Source organism: Vulpes lagopus, chromosome 9 (genome assembly GCF_018345385.1).
Source record: "Vulpes lagopus strain Blue_001 chromosome 9, ASM1834538v1, whole genome shotgun sequence".
Lineage (NCBI taxonomy): Eukaryota > Metazoa > Chordata > Mammalia > Carnivora > Canidae > Vulpes > Vulpes lagopus.
Genome location: NC_054832.1, coordinates 67,318,079 through 67,334,857, shown reverse-complemented (window position 1 = coordinate 67,334,857; position 16,779 = coordinate 67,318,079). Strand labels below are relative to the sequence as shown.

Here is a 16,779-nt window from a genome sequence, read left to right as displayed (position 1 = left end):
CCCTATATTTCAAATTAATAAAAAAATATAACATATTCTTGTATCCAAATTGAACAAATATTAACATTTTGCCATTTTTGTTCCACATGTTTTTTATTGGAGAATAATGGACATACAAACAATATTGCATTAGTTTCGGGTACACAACATAGTGATTCAATAATTTATACATTACAAAGTCGTCACCACAGGAAGTCCAGATAATACTTTACTGATATCATCACTTAAGCACCTTTGCATCAGCTTCCTCAGAAATAGCCATTACCCTAAAGTTGATAAGTATCCTACCCCTCATGTTCTTATCTAACTAATGGATATGAAATTACTTACATGTAGATTATATTTTTTTAATTGCTTGTTTTGTGTCCTGCTTACCATGCTTTTTCCTTGCTTCTTATCTTCTCTCCTGCTTTCCATGAGATTCATCAATATCCTTTATCCTCTTCATTTCTCTTCTGCTAGTTATAACTGTAGTATATCTATTTCCAGATCTTTCCATGTTTACCCTTAAAGTATTACCTGCCTACTTGATATGTAAAAATCTAAGCAACTTATAATTTTGTCTTCCTTTTGAACACACAAAGGACATAAAGTCCTTTACAGTTTGATTCCTATCATCCTCCTCTCATTTGGTCTAGTATTTTAGGTTCGCCTTACTTATAATGACCACAACTTAGTATCTTATATTTTTATAACAACTGTTCATTTTGGTGTTTCCACATGCTTACCCATTTCTTTGGTCAGTGTGGCCTCTCACATACCACTCCCTATGCTGGCTTCAATCACCCCCTTCTGGAAGTATCATTAGTAGTCAACTCTGGCTTTGTTGATCTGAGTGTCTTTATCTCGGCTTTATTCTATTCAGTGGTTTGGCTGGATACTTAGTTCAGGTCGACAACTGTTACCCTCAGCACTTTGTCTTCTGGCCTCTACTGTAACTGTCTGAAGTTATTAATCACACTTATTGGGTAAGCATTCCCAGAAACACATGTATGTGAAGAAAATACTTGACTTGAGATTTTCACAGGAAAAGAATTTTAGACTAATTAAATAGTTCCACCACGCCTACATTTAAGTCTTTTCAAAATAAATCAAATTCTTTTTAGTTCAAATTTAAATGCCTGTTGAAAACCAGAGGCTTTCTCATCTCACTGTGGCTCACAATCAGGACATTTTAATAGCTATACGTTTTATAGATGAAGAAACCAAAGTCTGCGTGGGCAAATAATTTACTCTTGATCACACAGCTAAGAAATGATGAATGCAAACATAGTTCTTCTAATTCAAAACCAGTCTAGTTGCCTCTAGAATTGATAATATTACTTTTTTCCCCGTATTTATTTTTATGACAATGAAAGGAAATAGAATAATATGAATTAAGATACAGAGGCCTTGGTCGCTCTCATTTAAAGATCCCACAATTTATGATTTTGTCTTCCTCACGGGGTCCAAGGTGGAAGTCACCCCCCTAAGCTCAAGGATCAAAAACACCCGACCTGGCCCTTAGGGCTGGGGAAGCAAATCTGTTTTTGAGAGCTAAAAGGCAGGAACTCAGCTGCTTGCTTGAGTAATCATGCTCACAAGTTTTAGATTCAGTGTAGGTTCCCTGAGCCACATGTTGAGAAATTGAAAAATGGCAAAATTGAAAAATAAATGACCTTTGAAATACAGAAGAGTCTTCACTCTGGAGAAAAATGTAATTCAGTTTTCAGGCACATTCTGCTTCTTTTATGATTTGAGGATATCACAAGGCACGCCAGCAAGTCTAATGGGATATATTTGGTGGAGTTGGTCATTTCTGGGGTAAATTTTTTTTATTATTTATAGTATGTGAGCATGGAATTAGGGGGCCTGGGTTTCACTCTGGTCCCTGTATCCAATTTGCTTTGAGAATATCCACAAGTCATTTAGGCTCTGTGGGCTTCAGTTTTCTCATTTATAAAATGTAAAACCTGATGGAGATATCTGTCTTTTAATATGTGAGCTCAATACATTCTTATTTATTGGACAAACTTTGATCTTTCTATTTTATGATTTTATTCACCATAGGACATGTGTATGCATATAGATATATATGTATGTAAGTAGGTAGGTAGATACTCATTTTTGCTTTCTTTTTTCTCCTCTCCTGACTTCAGTAAAATTGATAGTTTCAAATATTTTTGGTCTTACATATGTGTGCACATATGAATATATGTATGCAGGTATGTATTTGCTGCTCCCTTGGAAACTGCACAAATATTTTCTTCCATTAAAGATTACCCTTAGGTGTTTTTTTTGTTTTTTTGTTTTTTTGTTTTTTTGTTTTTACTTTTTTTAACTAAACTTTTGATTTAAGAATAGACTTATAGGGGATCCCTGGGTGGCGCAGCGGTTTGGCCCCTGCCTTTGGCCCAGGTTGCGATCCTGGAGACCTGGGATTGAATCCCACGTAGGGCTCCCGGGGCATGGAGCCTGCTTCTCCCTCTGCCTATGTCTCTGCCTCTCTCTCTCTCTCTGTGTGTGTGTGTGTGTGACTATCATACATAAATAAAAATTTAAAAAAAGAAAAATGAATATTTACTGTACTTTGGAAAACTTTAAAAAAAAGAATAGACTTATATGCAATTTTAAGAAATTATGAAGAGAGAGCCTGTGTATCTTTACCTGGTTTCCCTAGTCGTAGCTATATCCTGCAAAACTATAATACAATATATCACAACCAGGGTATTAACCAGGGTATTGAACTTGTTAGAGTCAAGATACAGAACAATTCCATCACAAGGACTCTATTATAACCCACACCCTTTTCCCCTTCTCCTACCTCTCTCTTCCACTTCATCCCTGATCTCTAGCAATCACTAATCTTTCTCCATTTCTATATTGTCATTCCGAAAATGTTATGTAAATGGACTCATCCAGTATGTAAAGGTTTGGGATCGGCTCTTTTTCACAGTATATAATTCTCTGTAGATTCATCACCCAAGTGCTTGCATATAACAATTATTCTTTTTTACTGGCATTCTTGATAAGGGCATACCACTGTTTTTTTAACCACTTGCCTATGAAAGACATCTGAATTGTTTGCAGTTTGGGACTATTACAAATAATGCTGTTATAAACATTTATGTACAGGTTTTTGTATAAACGTAAGTTTTCATTTCTCTGAGATAAATACTCAAGGGTATAATTGTGAGGTGGTAGAGTAGTTTCATACATAGTTTTAAATGGAACTACCCTACAGAGTGGCTGTGTCATTGTACACTCCCACCAACAATGCATATGTGATCTAGTTTCTCTATATCCTTACCAACATTTAGAGTTGTCATCATTTTTTTGTCATCATTTTTATTTTAGCCATTCTTACGTGATGGGATGTCATTGTGATTTTTATTTTGCATGCCTTTTATAATAACTAATGATGTTGAATAATTTTGCAGGTGCATATTTGCTTTCCATATATCTTCTTCAGTAAAGTGTTCATGTCTTTTGCCCATTTTTAATTGGATTTTTTGCCTTTTTTATGGTTGGATTTTGACAATTCTTCATATATTCTGGTTGCTGCTTCTTTGTTGACTATATGGTTTACAAATATTTTCTCCCAGTCTGGAACATTATAGTTTTGTCCTCTTAACAGGGTCTTTCATGGAGCAGAGCCTTTTAATGTTCACGAAGTCCAATTTATCAATCTTTCTTTTTATGGATCATATAGTTGGTGTCAAGTCTAAGTTTTTGCCTAGCCATAGGCTCCAAAGACTTTTTCCTGTACATTTTTTCAAAAAGTTTCATAGTTTTGTATTTTACATTAGAGTCCATAATCCATGTTGAGTTAATTTTTGTATAAGGTAGCCCATTTTGCCCATGTCCCGTAGCCTCAGCACCTCTTATCCAAAGCTATCTCCCTCTATTGAACTGCTTCAGCATCTTTGTGAAATATCAGTTTGGCATATTTGTGTGACTCTTTTTCTGGATTTTCTATCCTGTTCCACTAATCTATATATCAATCTCTTCATCAGTACCACACTATCTTGATTATTATAGCTACATAGAAGAACTTGCTATACAGTAGAGTGATTCCTCCCACCTTATTCTTTTTCAAGATTATTTTACCTATTTGGGGGCCTGCACATTTCTATATAATTTCTAGAATAGGTTTGTCTATGTTTGCAGAATCATTGGTAGGATCCTGGTAGGAATAACATGAAATCTATAGATCAGTTTGGGGAGAAATATCTTTCTTTGTTGAGTCCTCCAATGGCATGTCTGATTGAATATAATTTTTCTTGTCACTTATTTAGAGCTGCATTGATTTCTTTCCTCAACATTTTGTAATTTGCAGCATACAGATCCCTGTGCACGTCTTATTAGGTTTATACCTAAGTATTTAATTTTCTTTGGAATAAATGTATTATGTTTTCAAATTTTGATTTCCACATGTTCATTTTTAGTATGTACAATTATGTAACATACAAAAAGGAACAGGTTTTTTTTCCTTTCCAGTCTACATCGCCTTTTATTACCCTCAAATTTTAACATATATGTCAAATATGTATTTTTAACCAGTATGGGATATATGGTCTGAATTTATCCATTATATGCATTCCCCTCCTTTATGACAAGACCATGCCACAACTTTAACCACACAATGAGTATCCTCCATCTTGTTATTATTCCTAGAGTTTTTGTTTTACCTGTTCCAAGTATACTCACAAGTTTTGGTTTTTTGTTTTTGTTTTTGTATTTTGAGAGTGAGCGAACAAGCAAGCCTTGTGTATGCACGATTGTGGTGCAGGGGAGAGGGAAAGAATCTTAAGCAGTCGCTATGCCCAATAGGAGCAAGATGTGGAGCTCCATCTCACAATCCTGAGCTGGTGACAAGAGTCCATCTGATACTTAACCGACTGAGCCACCCTGGCGTCCCAGGCACCTCTTGGTTCGTCTTATTCTACAATATTAATAGTTGATTAAAATTATTAATCTCTGTGTTTATCACCTTTCCTTAAAACTTACATCTTCTCTCGGAGTTCATTTTTCTTTTTGCTGAAGCACTGCCTTTAGGAGTTGTTTTGTTTATGAGGTGAGGGTCTTGGATGGTGAATTTCCTTAGTCCTTCTATGTTCAAAAACATTTTTCTTTGTACTCACTCATATGTTTGTTTACCTGAATACACAATTTTAGATCGACTAATTTTGGATATGTTTGAAATATTTAAATATAAAGTTTTAAAGATTCTGGTCTTAAAGTTTTTTCCTAATAGTTTTCAGCTATTTTTCACTGGCTCTGGTATCAATATTTGGCAATAAGAGATCTGTTATAAGTCTAATTACTTTATAGGTAATTTTTCATTTTCCCTCTGATAGCTGTTAAGATACTTTATCTACAGCTTCTCTAGGTCTGGATTTATTTTTATTTACTTTGATCAATACTTAGAGTAGAATTTTGATATGACAACTCATTTTTCTTCAGTTCTATAAATATTCCCATTATCTCTTCAAATATGACTTATTCTTATTCACTCTATAATCTCCTTTTCTAGAACCGGAACCAGATGTTTTTTGGAGCCTTTGTTCTATCCTATAAGTGTCTTATGTCTCTCTTTCTCTTCCTTTCTCCTTATTTCCTTTTCTTTTCCCTTCTTCCAATGTAGAAACGATCTCATTTATTAAAAATTATTTCAATGGCTGGGTTTTAAAAAGAATTTCTTTAAGATTTTATTTATTTATTCATTAGAGACATAGAGGGAGAGAGAGAGAGGTAGATTCACAGGCAGAGGGAGAAGCAGGCTCCATGCAGGCAGCCGGATGTGGGACTCGATCCCCGGTCTCCAGGACCACAGCCTGAGCTGAAGGCGGCGCTAAACCTCTGAACCACCCGGGCTGCCCCTTAAAAACAATTTTTAATCTTTGGGTTTTTTCCCCTAATCTAACTATTCTTCCTTTATCTCTGCATGATTATTTTTTATAAATTTTTCTTCTTTTTCAATGGAATTTTTTAAGGATTTATTTATTTATTTATTTATTTATTTAGAAAGAGAGAGAATTAGAGAAAGAGAGCACTAGTGGAGTGAGGGGCAGGGGTAGAGGGAGCTGAGCAGGGACTTCCGGAATGGGGCTGGATCCCAGGGCCCCAGGATCAGTACCTGAGCTGAAGGCAGATGCTTAACTGAGCCACTCAGGCGCCCCTCAGTGGATGTTTTTTTAATTACCTTTTGAGTCTCTTAAATGTACATGGTTTAAAGCGTTTGTTAGGCTCATAGTTTTTTATGAATCTGAAATAAAATCATGTTCCAATTGTTTTGTTGTCCATCTTTCTCATATGAATATATCCGTATATTCTAGAATTTTCATTGGTAAATTCATTTTGAGTGGGAAGTTTTTATTTTTGTCTCTTTCTTCTCTTAGATTGCCCCAGGTCTGGTCTTCAGTCAGCAACTCCTTGTCCCTACCTCCATCCCTGACCCTAGGCATTCAGTTGAAGATCAGATCTTAGAGTGAATTTCAGCACTCTTCCTCTCTGATGCTGAGGATATTACAGATCAAGACACTGAGCAACAAGCAGCTTAGTTAGTTTTTATTATGAAGATGAGTGTTTGTTTTCTCACCTCCCAGAGCATCTGGGAGCTTCCTGGTAAGCCACATTTTCAGGCAGCAAGTCCTCAGTCATACCCTAGTTTCACATGTAAAAGGGGGAAATCTTACTGAGCCTGCCCTTGGTAGTTTGCGAAAAGTCCTTATTTACAACTAGTGCTTGCTCCCACACCAGAGACTAGGAGGCCTAAGGTTTCATCTTCATTCATCTTTGTTGTTTCTTTCCAATTACTGATTTTGCATGTACTTAACTCATCTTTGGAACCCATAACTATCTCTTTTTTATTCTCTCTTTTTATATTTTATTGTTAAATACTTAAAACAGAAGAGGTATACCAGAATTTGAACTGCACCGATTGCACCAAAATCATTACTAGAACTAATACTGTTTTTTCTGTGTGACTTTATGATTTAGACCATTATCAGCTTGGAAGTAAATTTTTCATCAAAACTAGAATTCTATAAAATTACATAGTTACACACACACACACACACACACACACACACACACACACACACAACCAACATGATAAGTTCATGAGAAAACTGGGGAAAACTGAATATGGTCTGTAATAATTAACAATGTTTCTTACGTTGATATTTACAGTAGTTATAGATGATGTCACAGTGGGGGTAAAGGGAACTGGATGTAGAGTTCCTTGGACTCAATATACTATTTTTGCATTTTCCTATAGGACTATAATTATTTCAAAATAAGAATAGGACTATAATTATTTCAAAATAAGAAGTAAAAACAAAACAAAACAAAAAACCCTCCTAAGATTATAATATAGTCATACAAATGGTAGATTGGTTTTTATCATTTTCATGTAAGAATAAGGCAGTTTGGGGAAGAAACAAATGATACACTCTACAAAGAATGGATAGTATGAACTAAATTTTACCTTATTTCCTTTACTAATGATGGTATTCCTATGCCAAGTTTTTTCTTCAAGTATGACCTGTCTTTTATCTTTATTCATTTCCTCATTCACATAGCAAAAAGTTATGAAGCACCATTTGTGTGTCATGTTTGACTTTAAGCCCTGGAAATGCAAAGATGAATAAAATAATGTTCCTGTGTTCAAGGGCTTTCTAATCTATTGGGAAAGAAAGACGTAAACAAATGTACAACAACCTGGCAACTCCATGCACTTAGTGCTACAGGAACTCAGGGGTTGGAAAATTTGTCTTTGGGAGTCAGTGACAGCACCCCAGAGCAAACATATGAGTTCACTCTTAAAGAATAAGTAGAGATTTTTCAGAACATGACAAATTCTATGGGATAAATGGCCTAACACTTCAACAAATAAGTGATATAAACAAAAAGGGAATTGGATGAATTGTTATAGGTTAAAATGCTGAAGAAACATACTAATGTGGGGGGCATCTCAGTCAGTTAAGCAGCTGACTTTTGATGTCAGCCCAGGGCCTGATCTCAGGTTGTGAGTTCAAGCTCCACATGAAACTCCACACTGGGTGTGGAGCCTACTTAAAAAAAAAAAAGAAGAAGAAGAGGGATGCCTGTGTGGCTCAGTGGTTGGGCGGCTGCCTTTGGGTCAGGTAGTTATCCCAGGACCTGGGATCAAGTCCCACATTGGGCTCCTGCAAAGAGCCTGCTTCTCCTTCTGCCTCTGTCTCTCATGAATAAATAAATAAATCTTAAAAAAACATACCAGCCAAGTATAATATGAAATATGAAAATAGATTAGATGAGACAGCAAGGAATTGTTAATAATGTTTAATAATAAATTGATATAAATAAAAATATATTAATAATAATGGTACTTAAGGAATTATTACTAATTTTTTAGGTAATATAATAATTTGTTATTGTTTATAATAACACTTTATGTCAGAGTTACAAACTGAAGCGTTCACAAATAAAAGGTAATAATGATGGCAATTTACCTTAAAATATTCCACAAAATAAAATTGTGAATGATAGATGACACAAGACTGACAAAGTTACCAACTGTTGACGTTAGTTGATCTGTGAATGGAAATTCATTTATACTATTCTCCTTATGCTACTGCTGTGTTTGGGAAATTTCCATAATAAAAAGTAAAATATGTACCTTAATCATCAACATTTTACATAACAGCTTCAGAACATTTAACACCTCATCTTCATTTTAATTTATCCTGAATCATAGCATTGATTAATTTTTCAGTCACAGTAGTAATATTTTTTTCTGGGTCACGGTCTCTTGTGTTCCAAATACATATCAACCATGGCATCAGGGAGAAGAAGGATTTATTGGAGCTATTTGTATTTCCTCTGTGGATTGGATGAAGATGACTTTTTTTTTTTTTTCAGAGAAAAATACTAGGGGAAAGATCTCTTTGTCTTCATTGCTATTGGACTTATAAATGATTTTTTTATCAGCTCTGAAATTGTAAGCCCATACTTTTGACTCTAAGAATAAGCTGATAGGATTTTAAAACTTTGTACCCAAAGGTTTGCAAAAAGAAAAATAATTTTAAAAATAAACCTCAAATAGTCTCATTAAACAAGTTTTATTTTTATTCTTTTTTAAGTTTTATTTATTCATGAGAGACACAGATAGAGAGAGCAGAGACATAGGCAGAGGGAAAAGCAGGCTCCATGCAAGAAGTCCGATGCAGGACTCGATCCCACAATCATTCCCTGAGCCAAAGGCAGATGCTCAACCACTGAGCCACCCAGGCGTCCCCACAAATTTTATTTTTAAAAGCTGCTAGATGATGAGGCCCCTGGGTGGCTTGGTTAAATGTCTGACTCTTGATTTCAGCTCAGGTTGTGATCTCAAGGTCGTGGAATCAAGCCTCACGTCAGGCTGCACACTTGGTATGGAGCCTGCTTAAAATTCTCTCTAGGTAGAATTCTCTCTCACCTCTGCTGCTCCCTGGCCCCCTCTTAAAAAACAAACAAATAAAAACAAACAAAAAAGCCCTGCTAGATGAAGGAAAAAAGGTAAAGTCATTCCAGGCAAGGAAAATAGTATTGGGCATTTGCTAACTAACAAATTTTTCCTAACTGATAAATTTGTATTTAATCATATAAGCAAAAGAGGATGAATGTGGGTTTGAAATAGGGGAATAACAGAGTTGCATTGGTTTTGTAAGTACCTCAGACAGTAATGTGGAGTGTGCAATAGGGGAAAATGATCAGGCAACAGAAACATCAAAAAGAGGAAACTTCTGAAATGGTCCAGACAAGAGATGATGAGAGCCAGAACTACGCCAGGGCATTAGGAATGGAAGCAAATGCTTTGTTGGAGACAGATTTTATTTTATTTTATTTTATTTTATTTTATTTTATTTTATTTTATTTTATTTTAGAGGAGATTTAATTAAGATTCGGAAACTCAGTGGAAGAAGAGAGAGGAGGAAGAATGGTTCAGTAATGACACCAGCCGAGGTTGGAATACGGAACTTAGAGCAGGTCTGGGGAGGGAGGATGTGAATATGGTATTAGACATGTTCACGTTGAAGGTCTATGGGACATCCAAGCAAAGCTGAGGATGACAGCTTAGGACTAGATGTTAGTTCTCCTTTGTTGAAGTAGAAAGTATGCCCAGGGAAACACACAGAACAAGACAAGATCAAAGGCAGAACCCTGATGAACCCACATGAAAAATGTGGGAATGAAGGGGCTGCAGGTTAAAAAGCAACAGGCAGAGGTGAAGAGGAGAGCAGTAGGAAAAGGTTGCCAATTTCCAAAAAGCTTCATGGGATCGGTGAGATGAGGAAAGGCTTGATTACGGAAGAATCCTCTATTAGGGAGCTGTAACAATCCATGAAGAAGAAATGCTGAAAACAAACATAAACATGAATGTGCTTATTTAGCTAAATGATTTGAAGGGATCTGAGTCTACAGAGCCCTTATTTTTAGTTATTTTTTGCCACATTCGTTTTATGGTAGTTTTTGTTCTCCTGAACCTATCAGAGGCATAATTATAAGCAGGAGTACTTTAATTAATGCTGATTGCATTTTACCCCGAGACACCTGCAAAATCAAAGCCCAAATTATCTTTTGTAATAACGAGCTACAGAGTTTGAGCTTTTTTGGCTTCTATAAAATGATAGTTGAGCTAAGAATTATACCAGTTATTGCCCAGTAGAATCTTTCCCCTCTTTATTGATAGTAAATGTTTCCTTTATTTTTTTACCGGCAGAGTCAACTCTCAAATATCTAACTGCCAAACAGGTGATAATCTTGTCGCAAATTTCATGCTTCACATGAGAGAGACAGGACAATGGTGGATTTCATTTTCTCTTTTGTTTATTTTTCTTTTACTTTCACTAGATTGAAGTCTTGTTCTTCTACCCAAGTTCAGCTTTGCTACTCAAACACTTAAACGTCTTTCTCATCACTAGAAAAAGTTTCTGTCCAGAAAGATTGCAATCTCAGAAGGAGAAAGAGCCCTTGATTACTGGCTGCTGTTATCCATCATTGTAAGAATAAAGAGGACTTTTTGAGCAAGAAATAGAATTGGGGGAGATAATATTGCTTCCTATCACATTTTGAAACATGTCATTATTTCTGAAGCAGTCTTGAATTTCTAAATTATATTTTAAAGTGAAGGACACACACCTATATGTTCTAACCCACATCTTCAGCACATAAATTTAAATATTAGCTGAGATTATAAATAATGCATGCGCTTACCAAAAATATCCTTCTTTGAGATTCTATATTCATCTCATTTGGAGAACACAGTCGGTGGGAGATTCATAACTAATCCACTATGCCAAGTTTTTGCATTCATGTTGTTCAAAAGGGAAAGTTAAGATAATGATGAACTTCTTATTTACTGCACATTAGAAAAGGAAACCCACCAGGACTGTACTTTATGATGCAATGCATCTATAGCCTGGCTATCAAAAAGCCAATATACAGAGGCTGATGACCAAAGCTACAGATTAGGGCTGGAAAAAAAATTCTCTCTAGGATGCAACTGTGAAAATCCAGTTTCTCATTACTAGTTGATGACCCTGTGTGAAGTTTAAATTGGGTTGAGCAAGGTGGCCAAATCCTTCTGTTATCAAAATGAAGCATATTGTCAAAAGAAAAAGGTACCAGCTGATCTATAGTGGTTGTTCTATTACTGATTTTATCTCTTGATGGTAGGGCATAATTTATTTCCTATCACTGGAATGGGACGAAATATTTGAAGGATTCTGAGTAAATGGCCATGAAAGGAAAATTCCGTCGATAAAAATACAGAAAAAGAAAGCAGTTGAAAGATTGTTTAGTATGACAAGAGTGTTTCAATGAAATGCTTTCAATGAAAGCATGAATATGAGGTAAGTTCTATGCTAATGAATCTTTAAAGCATTTGACTTTAACAATCTGACTTGTCCGTAACATACCTGCTAGCTGATTGTGGTTTAGCACTATAAGCAAAACATTGTAGAATACCCATATGCCTAAATTAACTAATCTAGGTGAATTTAGGAAGACTTACGTTGGAACAAAATTTGGGAAATGGTTCTCAGCTCTCATTTTCTGCACAGATATGGCTGGGAGGGGGTTGCTGTGCTGGTGTTAAATTATACTTGCCAAGTATTCAACTTAACTGTGTAATGAATGTTTAACCTGAGAAATCTCAGGGACATATTTAGGAGACTTCCCCTTCTGCTGAAGATGTTTCCCAGTGAACAAATATATGAATACATGAGAAACCATAGATTATATCACCCTTGACACTGTAATGCTAAATACAGGTAAACTGCATATAATACTGAACAGAGAAACAAGGATTTATTTCAAGGATGTTACAGAATTGGAGGCTGATAGTAAATTCACATATAGCAACTATGAAGAGAATCATTACTTAAATTTGGATTAAAAGCTAGTAACGCCCTGGAATGCAAGCAAAATGGGAGTGTAGTATTGAGAAGATAAAATCCACAGACTGATTAGTAAAGCCTTTCATAATCTGGCACAAACCTATCTTTCATTGTGTCGCTCAATTATTTGAGAGCCTTCCACCTTTACAATCACTGTAGGTTTGTATATTTAGGACAATTTTCTGACAGATGAGTAAGGGTGACTCCTAATTCTCATAATGGTGTCATTTGGGCTTAAAACAGGGTTGTTCCAACCTTATCCTATATAGTATCCAAAATTAAACTCCCACACCAGCTGTCTTAGATTGAATTCTGTGAGAGACAGACTCTGAGGTGGAAATTTGCATACCAGAAATTTAATGGAGTGTGCCCGTAGGATGAACACCAGGAGGAAGTGCAGGAAGCAGGGCTGAACAGATGGGAGAATTGAACTGCAATGCAGACTCAACAAAGACATCAACCAATCACACAGGGAGCCCCTGCACCGTGACAGCCTTTCAAAATTGTTCACTTTGAGGGAGAGAGACTTAGGTTTTATTGTCCTGCATTGACCAGTCATTGGATATGGACCCTTTGTGGGGAGGGAACTTGACCTATAGTGAGACAGACTTAGGACCTGACTTCAGCTAAGAGCAATTTCCAGAAACTGATTGAATAGACAACCATCAATACTCCCAACAGTTGGGGGATGGGTCCTAATGGGAGACCTGAGTGATGTGCCATGACATTCACTACACCAGCCTTACCTCCAAATTCTTATTGTTTCCCCTATTCCTTAATGTAACAGATATATATTAGATACTCAGTCTATTGGCTATAAGATGTCTGCTGGATCCAGGCAATACAAAGGTGAATGGAAAATGATCTTGTGGTCTAAGGGGGAAAAACACAGGAAAAACTACTTACAAATAACTATAAATAGACTATCATAATGGTCACTGCAATGACCTTTGGAAATGAAGAAGGGGTTTTACTTCATGGGAGATTCAGTCTGTTCTGGGGGATGGAAAGCTTGAGTTCAGTGCATATATATTCCAACTTTCATGCTTCCCATTTGACCTGGAATACTCTCTCCACTCTTTTTAGCCTATTTAAATCCTCTTCTTGCTAGCCCTCAGTTCTAACTACCTACCACAAGCCTTCCCTCATCAACCCACCCTATGACCTTGAAGAATGCTGCTCTACACAATCCCACTTACTTCCTATGCTGCATGTCACTTATCATTTCGTGAGGAGTCATGTCACCCTGCCTAAATGGTAAACACCAGGAAGATAGTGGCTAAAACAACACCAGAAATGGCTGAAAGAATGGTTATCATCATAGAATATAGAGCCCACAGAGAACGTAGAGATGAACCCAAATGTGGGGAGGGGATCAAGAAAGGAGATTATGACTTTCTAAGGTCTCCAGCTGGCAAAACAAAGATTTAAGCATAGAACCAAGTTGGTAGATACCATCCCCTGCCTTACACTCTGTCCTCCAATGAATGAAACAGTTCATGGGCCTCAGTGTTAGCAAATTTAAGGAAACATTGAAGAATACATTAGGAATTAGAGTTTTCCCAACAATAATAGACAAACTTTATCAACTCTTCAAGTCACTTTACTTATAACTACCATATATGGTTCTGTGTTACTAGATATATGTTCAGGTAAAGACCATAAGTGTCTCTTGTTATAGATTCAACAGAGGGTGGGGAAAATCCATAATACAATGTTTATATCCAATTGAGCTATTATGGAGAAACTGGGAATATTTTTATGATCTCTGTAATCTCTCCAGTCAGCCTCCAAAAGTGCCCAGATACTATCATGATAAAATCCACAAGATTAAATGAACCAGTGGTTTAATTAGTCATAATGACTTGTGTGTGTCTGTGCAAGCACACACATGTATGTTCTCTTGATACATACCTCTGTTTGAACCACTTAAACAGAGTGAAACGATGGTCCCTCCACAGGCTGACCATCAGGTTTACCCAGAGATGTTTTAAAAAATTCCTGAGTCCCGCTCTCTGGAGATCTTCTTTAAATGGGTGTGAAATGAGATCCAGAGAGCTACTTATGAAGAGCTGGCCAGCTAATCCTCACATGTAGACAGGTTTGGAAATCATATTGCTGTAAAGTGTGAGCTTGGTCACTTCTTGGTACTACCCCAGAGGGTGAAGTAGCCATACCGCCAGTTTATGGCCCCTGCCTGCCAGTCCATTTCGAGCAGAGCCATCAGTCACAGAAAGGTCTGGAATAGGAGATGAAGGACACAGCTGCAGCCATGCCTCAGAAAACAATGAAAAATATATTCCTTACATACCATATCAATAACATCCTTGAGGATGATTTATAATAAATGCTACACTCAATATCAAAATGCATGCTCCTAGTTCAGGTCTCTCCCTCCCCACTCATTGCTGTGCCACCAATTCTAACCCCCTGTGGTTCATCTCCAATCATCATGCAGGAATTGCCTAAATAGATACTGCACTTCAAAGATCTGTATTACTTTAGTTTCATTTCCTAACTTAAGAGAACAATAGATCATTGAAAAGAACTTTAGAGCTATTTGCAGCCTAAAGGGCATAAATAAAATAGATATTTGCAATAAGAGTTTATTTATCTCTAACAAGTGGGTATATGTGTGAACTTAAAAATGTAGTCCAAAAAAATAAAGTGAAGAAACTTTTATTCATTTAAACTTACTTAATAACACTAAGTATTTATTACAATAGCGGACAAAACCGTACTCAAAAATATGATCAGCATGCTTTACTGACCTCTCTGTTCATTTTAACTCAGAAGCATTATTTTTAAGTTCTGTAGGCCAATAGTTCACTCCTTTGAATTATTTTTAAAAATATTTTTTGTTAAAGTATGACTGATACACATTATAATAGTCTCAGATGTATAACATGATTCAACATTTGTATACACTGCAGAAGTGATCACCACCATAAGTCTAGATAAAATCTGTTACCATACAGAGTTACAAAAAATAACTATCTTGTGATGGGAACTTTTAAGATATGCTTTCTTAGCACCTTTCAAATTTGTAATAAAATATTATTGACTGTAGTCACCATGCCATACATTACATCCATATGAGTTATAACTCAAAGATTGTATCTCTTGACCCCCCTTCACACATTTTGCCTACCTTCCAACCCCCCTCCCTTCTAGCAACCACCAATCTATTCTCTGTATTTATGAGTTTCATTTTGTTTTATTTGCTTTGTTTTGGGATTTCACATACAAGTGAAATCATACAGTAATTGTCTTTCTCTGTCTGATTTATTTCACTTGCCCTCAACGTCCATCCATGTTGTCACAAATGGCAAGATTTTGTTCTTTTTTATGGCTGAGCAATATTCCATAGTTTATATAACAAAACTTCTTTATCCATTCATCTATCAATGGTTGTTTCCGTATCTTGGCAATTGTAAGTAATACTACAATAAACATAAGGATTCATATACCTATTTGAATTAGCATTTTCATTTTCTTCAGATAAATCCCTGCTAGACATTGGAATTGCTAAATCATATGGCACTTCTATTTTTAATCTTTGAAGACTCTTCATACTGTTTTCCATAGTGGCTATACCAATTTACATTTCCACTAACAGTGTACAAGAATTTCCTTTTCTCCACATTCCCACCAACATTTGTTATTTCTTGTCCTTTTGATAATAGCCATTCTAACAGCTGTGAGGCGATGCCACATTATCGTTTTGATTTGCATTTCCCTGATAATTAGTGATTGAGCATCTTGTCCTGTGCCTATTGGCCATCTGTATGTCTTCTTTGGAAAAATGTCTATTCAGATCCCTTGCCAATTTTTAAAATCTGATTGTTCTGGAGTTTGTTGTTGCTATTGGGTTGAATGAGTTCTTTATATATTTTGGATATTAATCCCTTAGTAGATGTGTGATTTGCATATATATTCTCCCATTTCTTAGGTTGTCTTTTTATCTTATGATGGTTCCCTTCACTATGCAAAAGCTTTCTAGTTTGACTTAGTCCCACCCATTTATTTTTGCTTTTATTGGTACTACCTTTGGAGTCAGATCCCAAAGATGCTGCCAAGACCAGTGTCAAAAAGCCTACTACCTGTGTTTTCTCCTAGCAGTTTTATAGTTCCTGATCTTACTTTCAAGTCTTTAATCTATTTTGAGTTAATTTTTGTGTGTGGTGTAAGATAGTGATCCATTTTTATTCTTTTGTATGTGGTTGTCCAGTTTTTCCAACACCATTTATTGAAGAGACCATCCTTTTGCCCTTTGTATATTATTGGATCCTTCTTCATAAATTAATTGACCATATATGTATGGCTTCATTTATGTCCTCCGTATTCTGTTCATTGCTTTATGTATATGCTTTTA

The 16,779-nt window shown here is 36.0% G+C and overlaps 1 protein-coding gene across 3 annotated transcripts in view; it reads left to right on the top strand.

The window, feature by feature from the left end:
* Nucleotides 1–16,779, top strand: part of NKAIN3 (sodium/potassium transporting ATPase interacting 3) — a 605,524-nt gene that overhangs the window by 489,620 nt on the left and 99,125 nt on the right. The gene's annotated exons all lie outside the window — the stretch shown is intronic.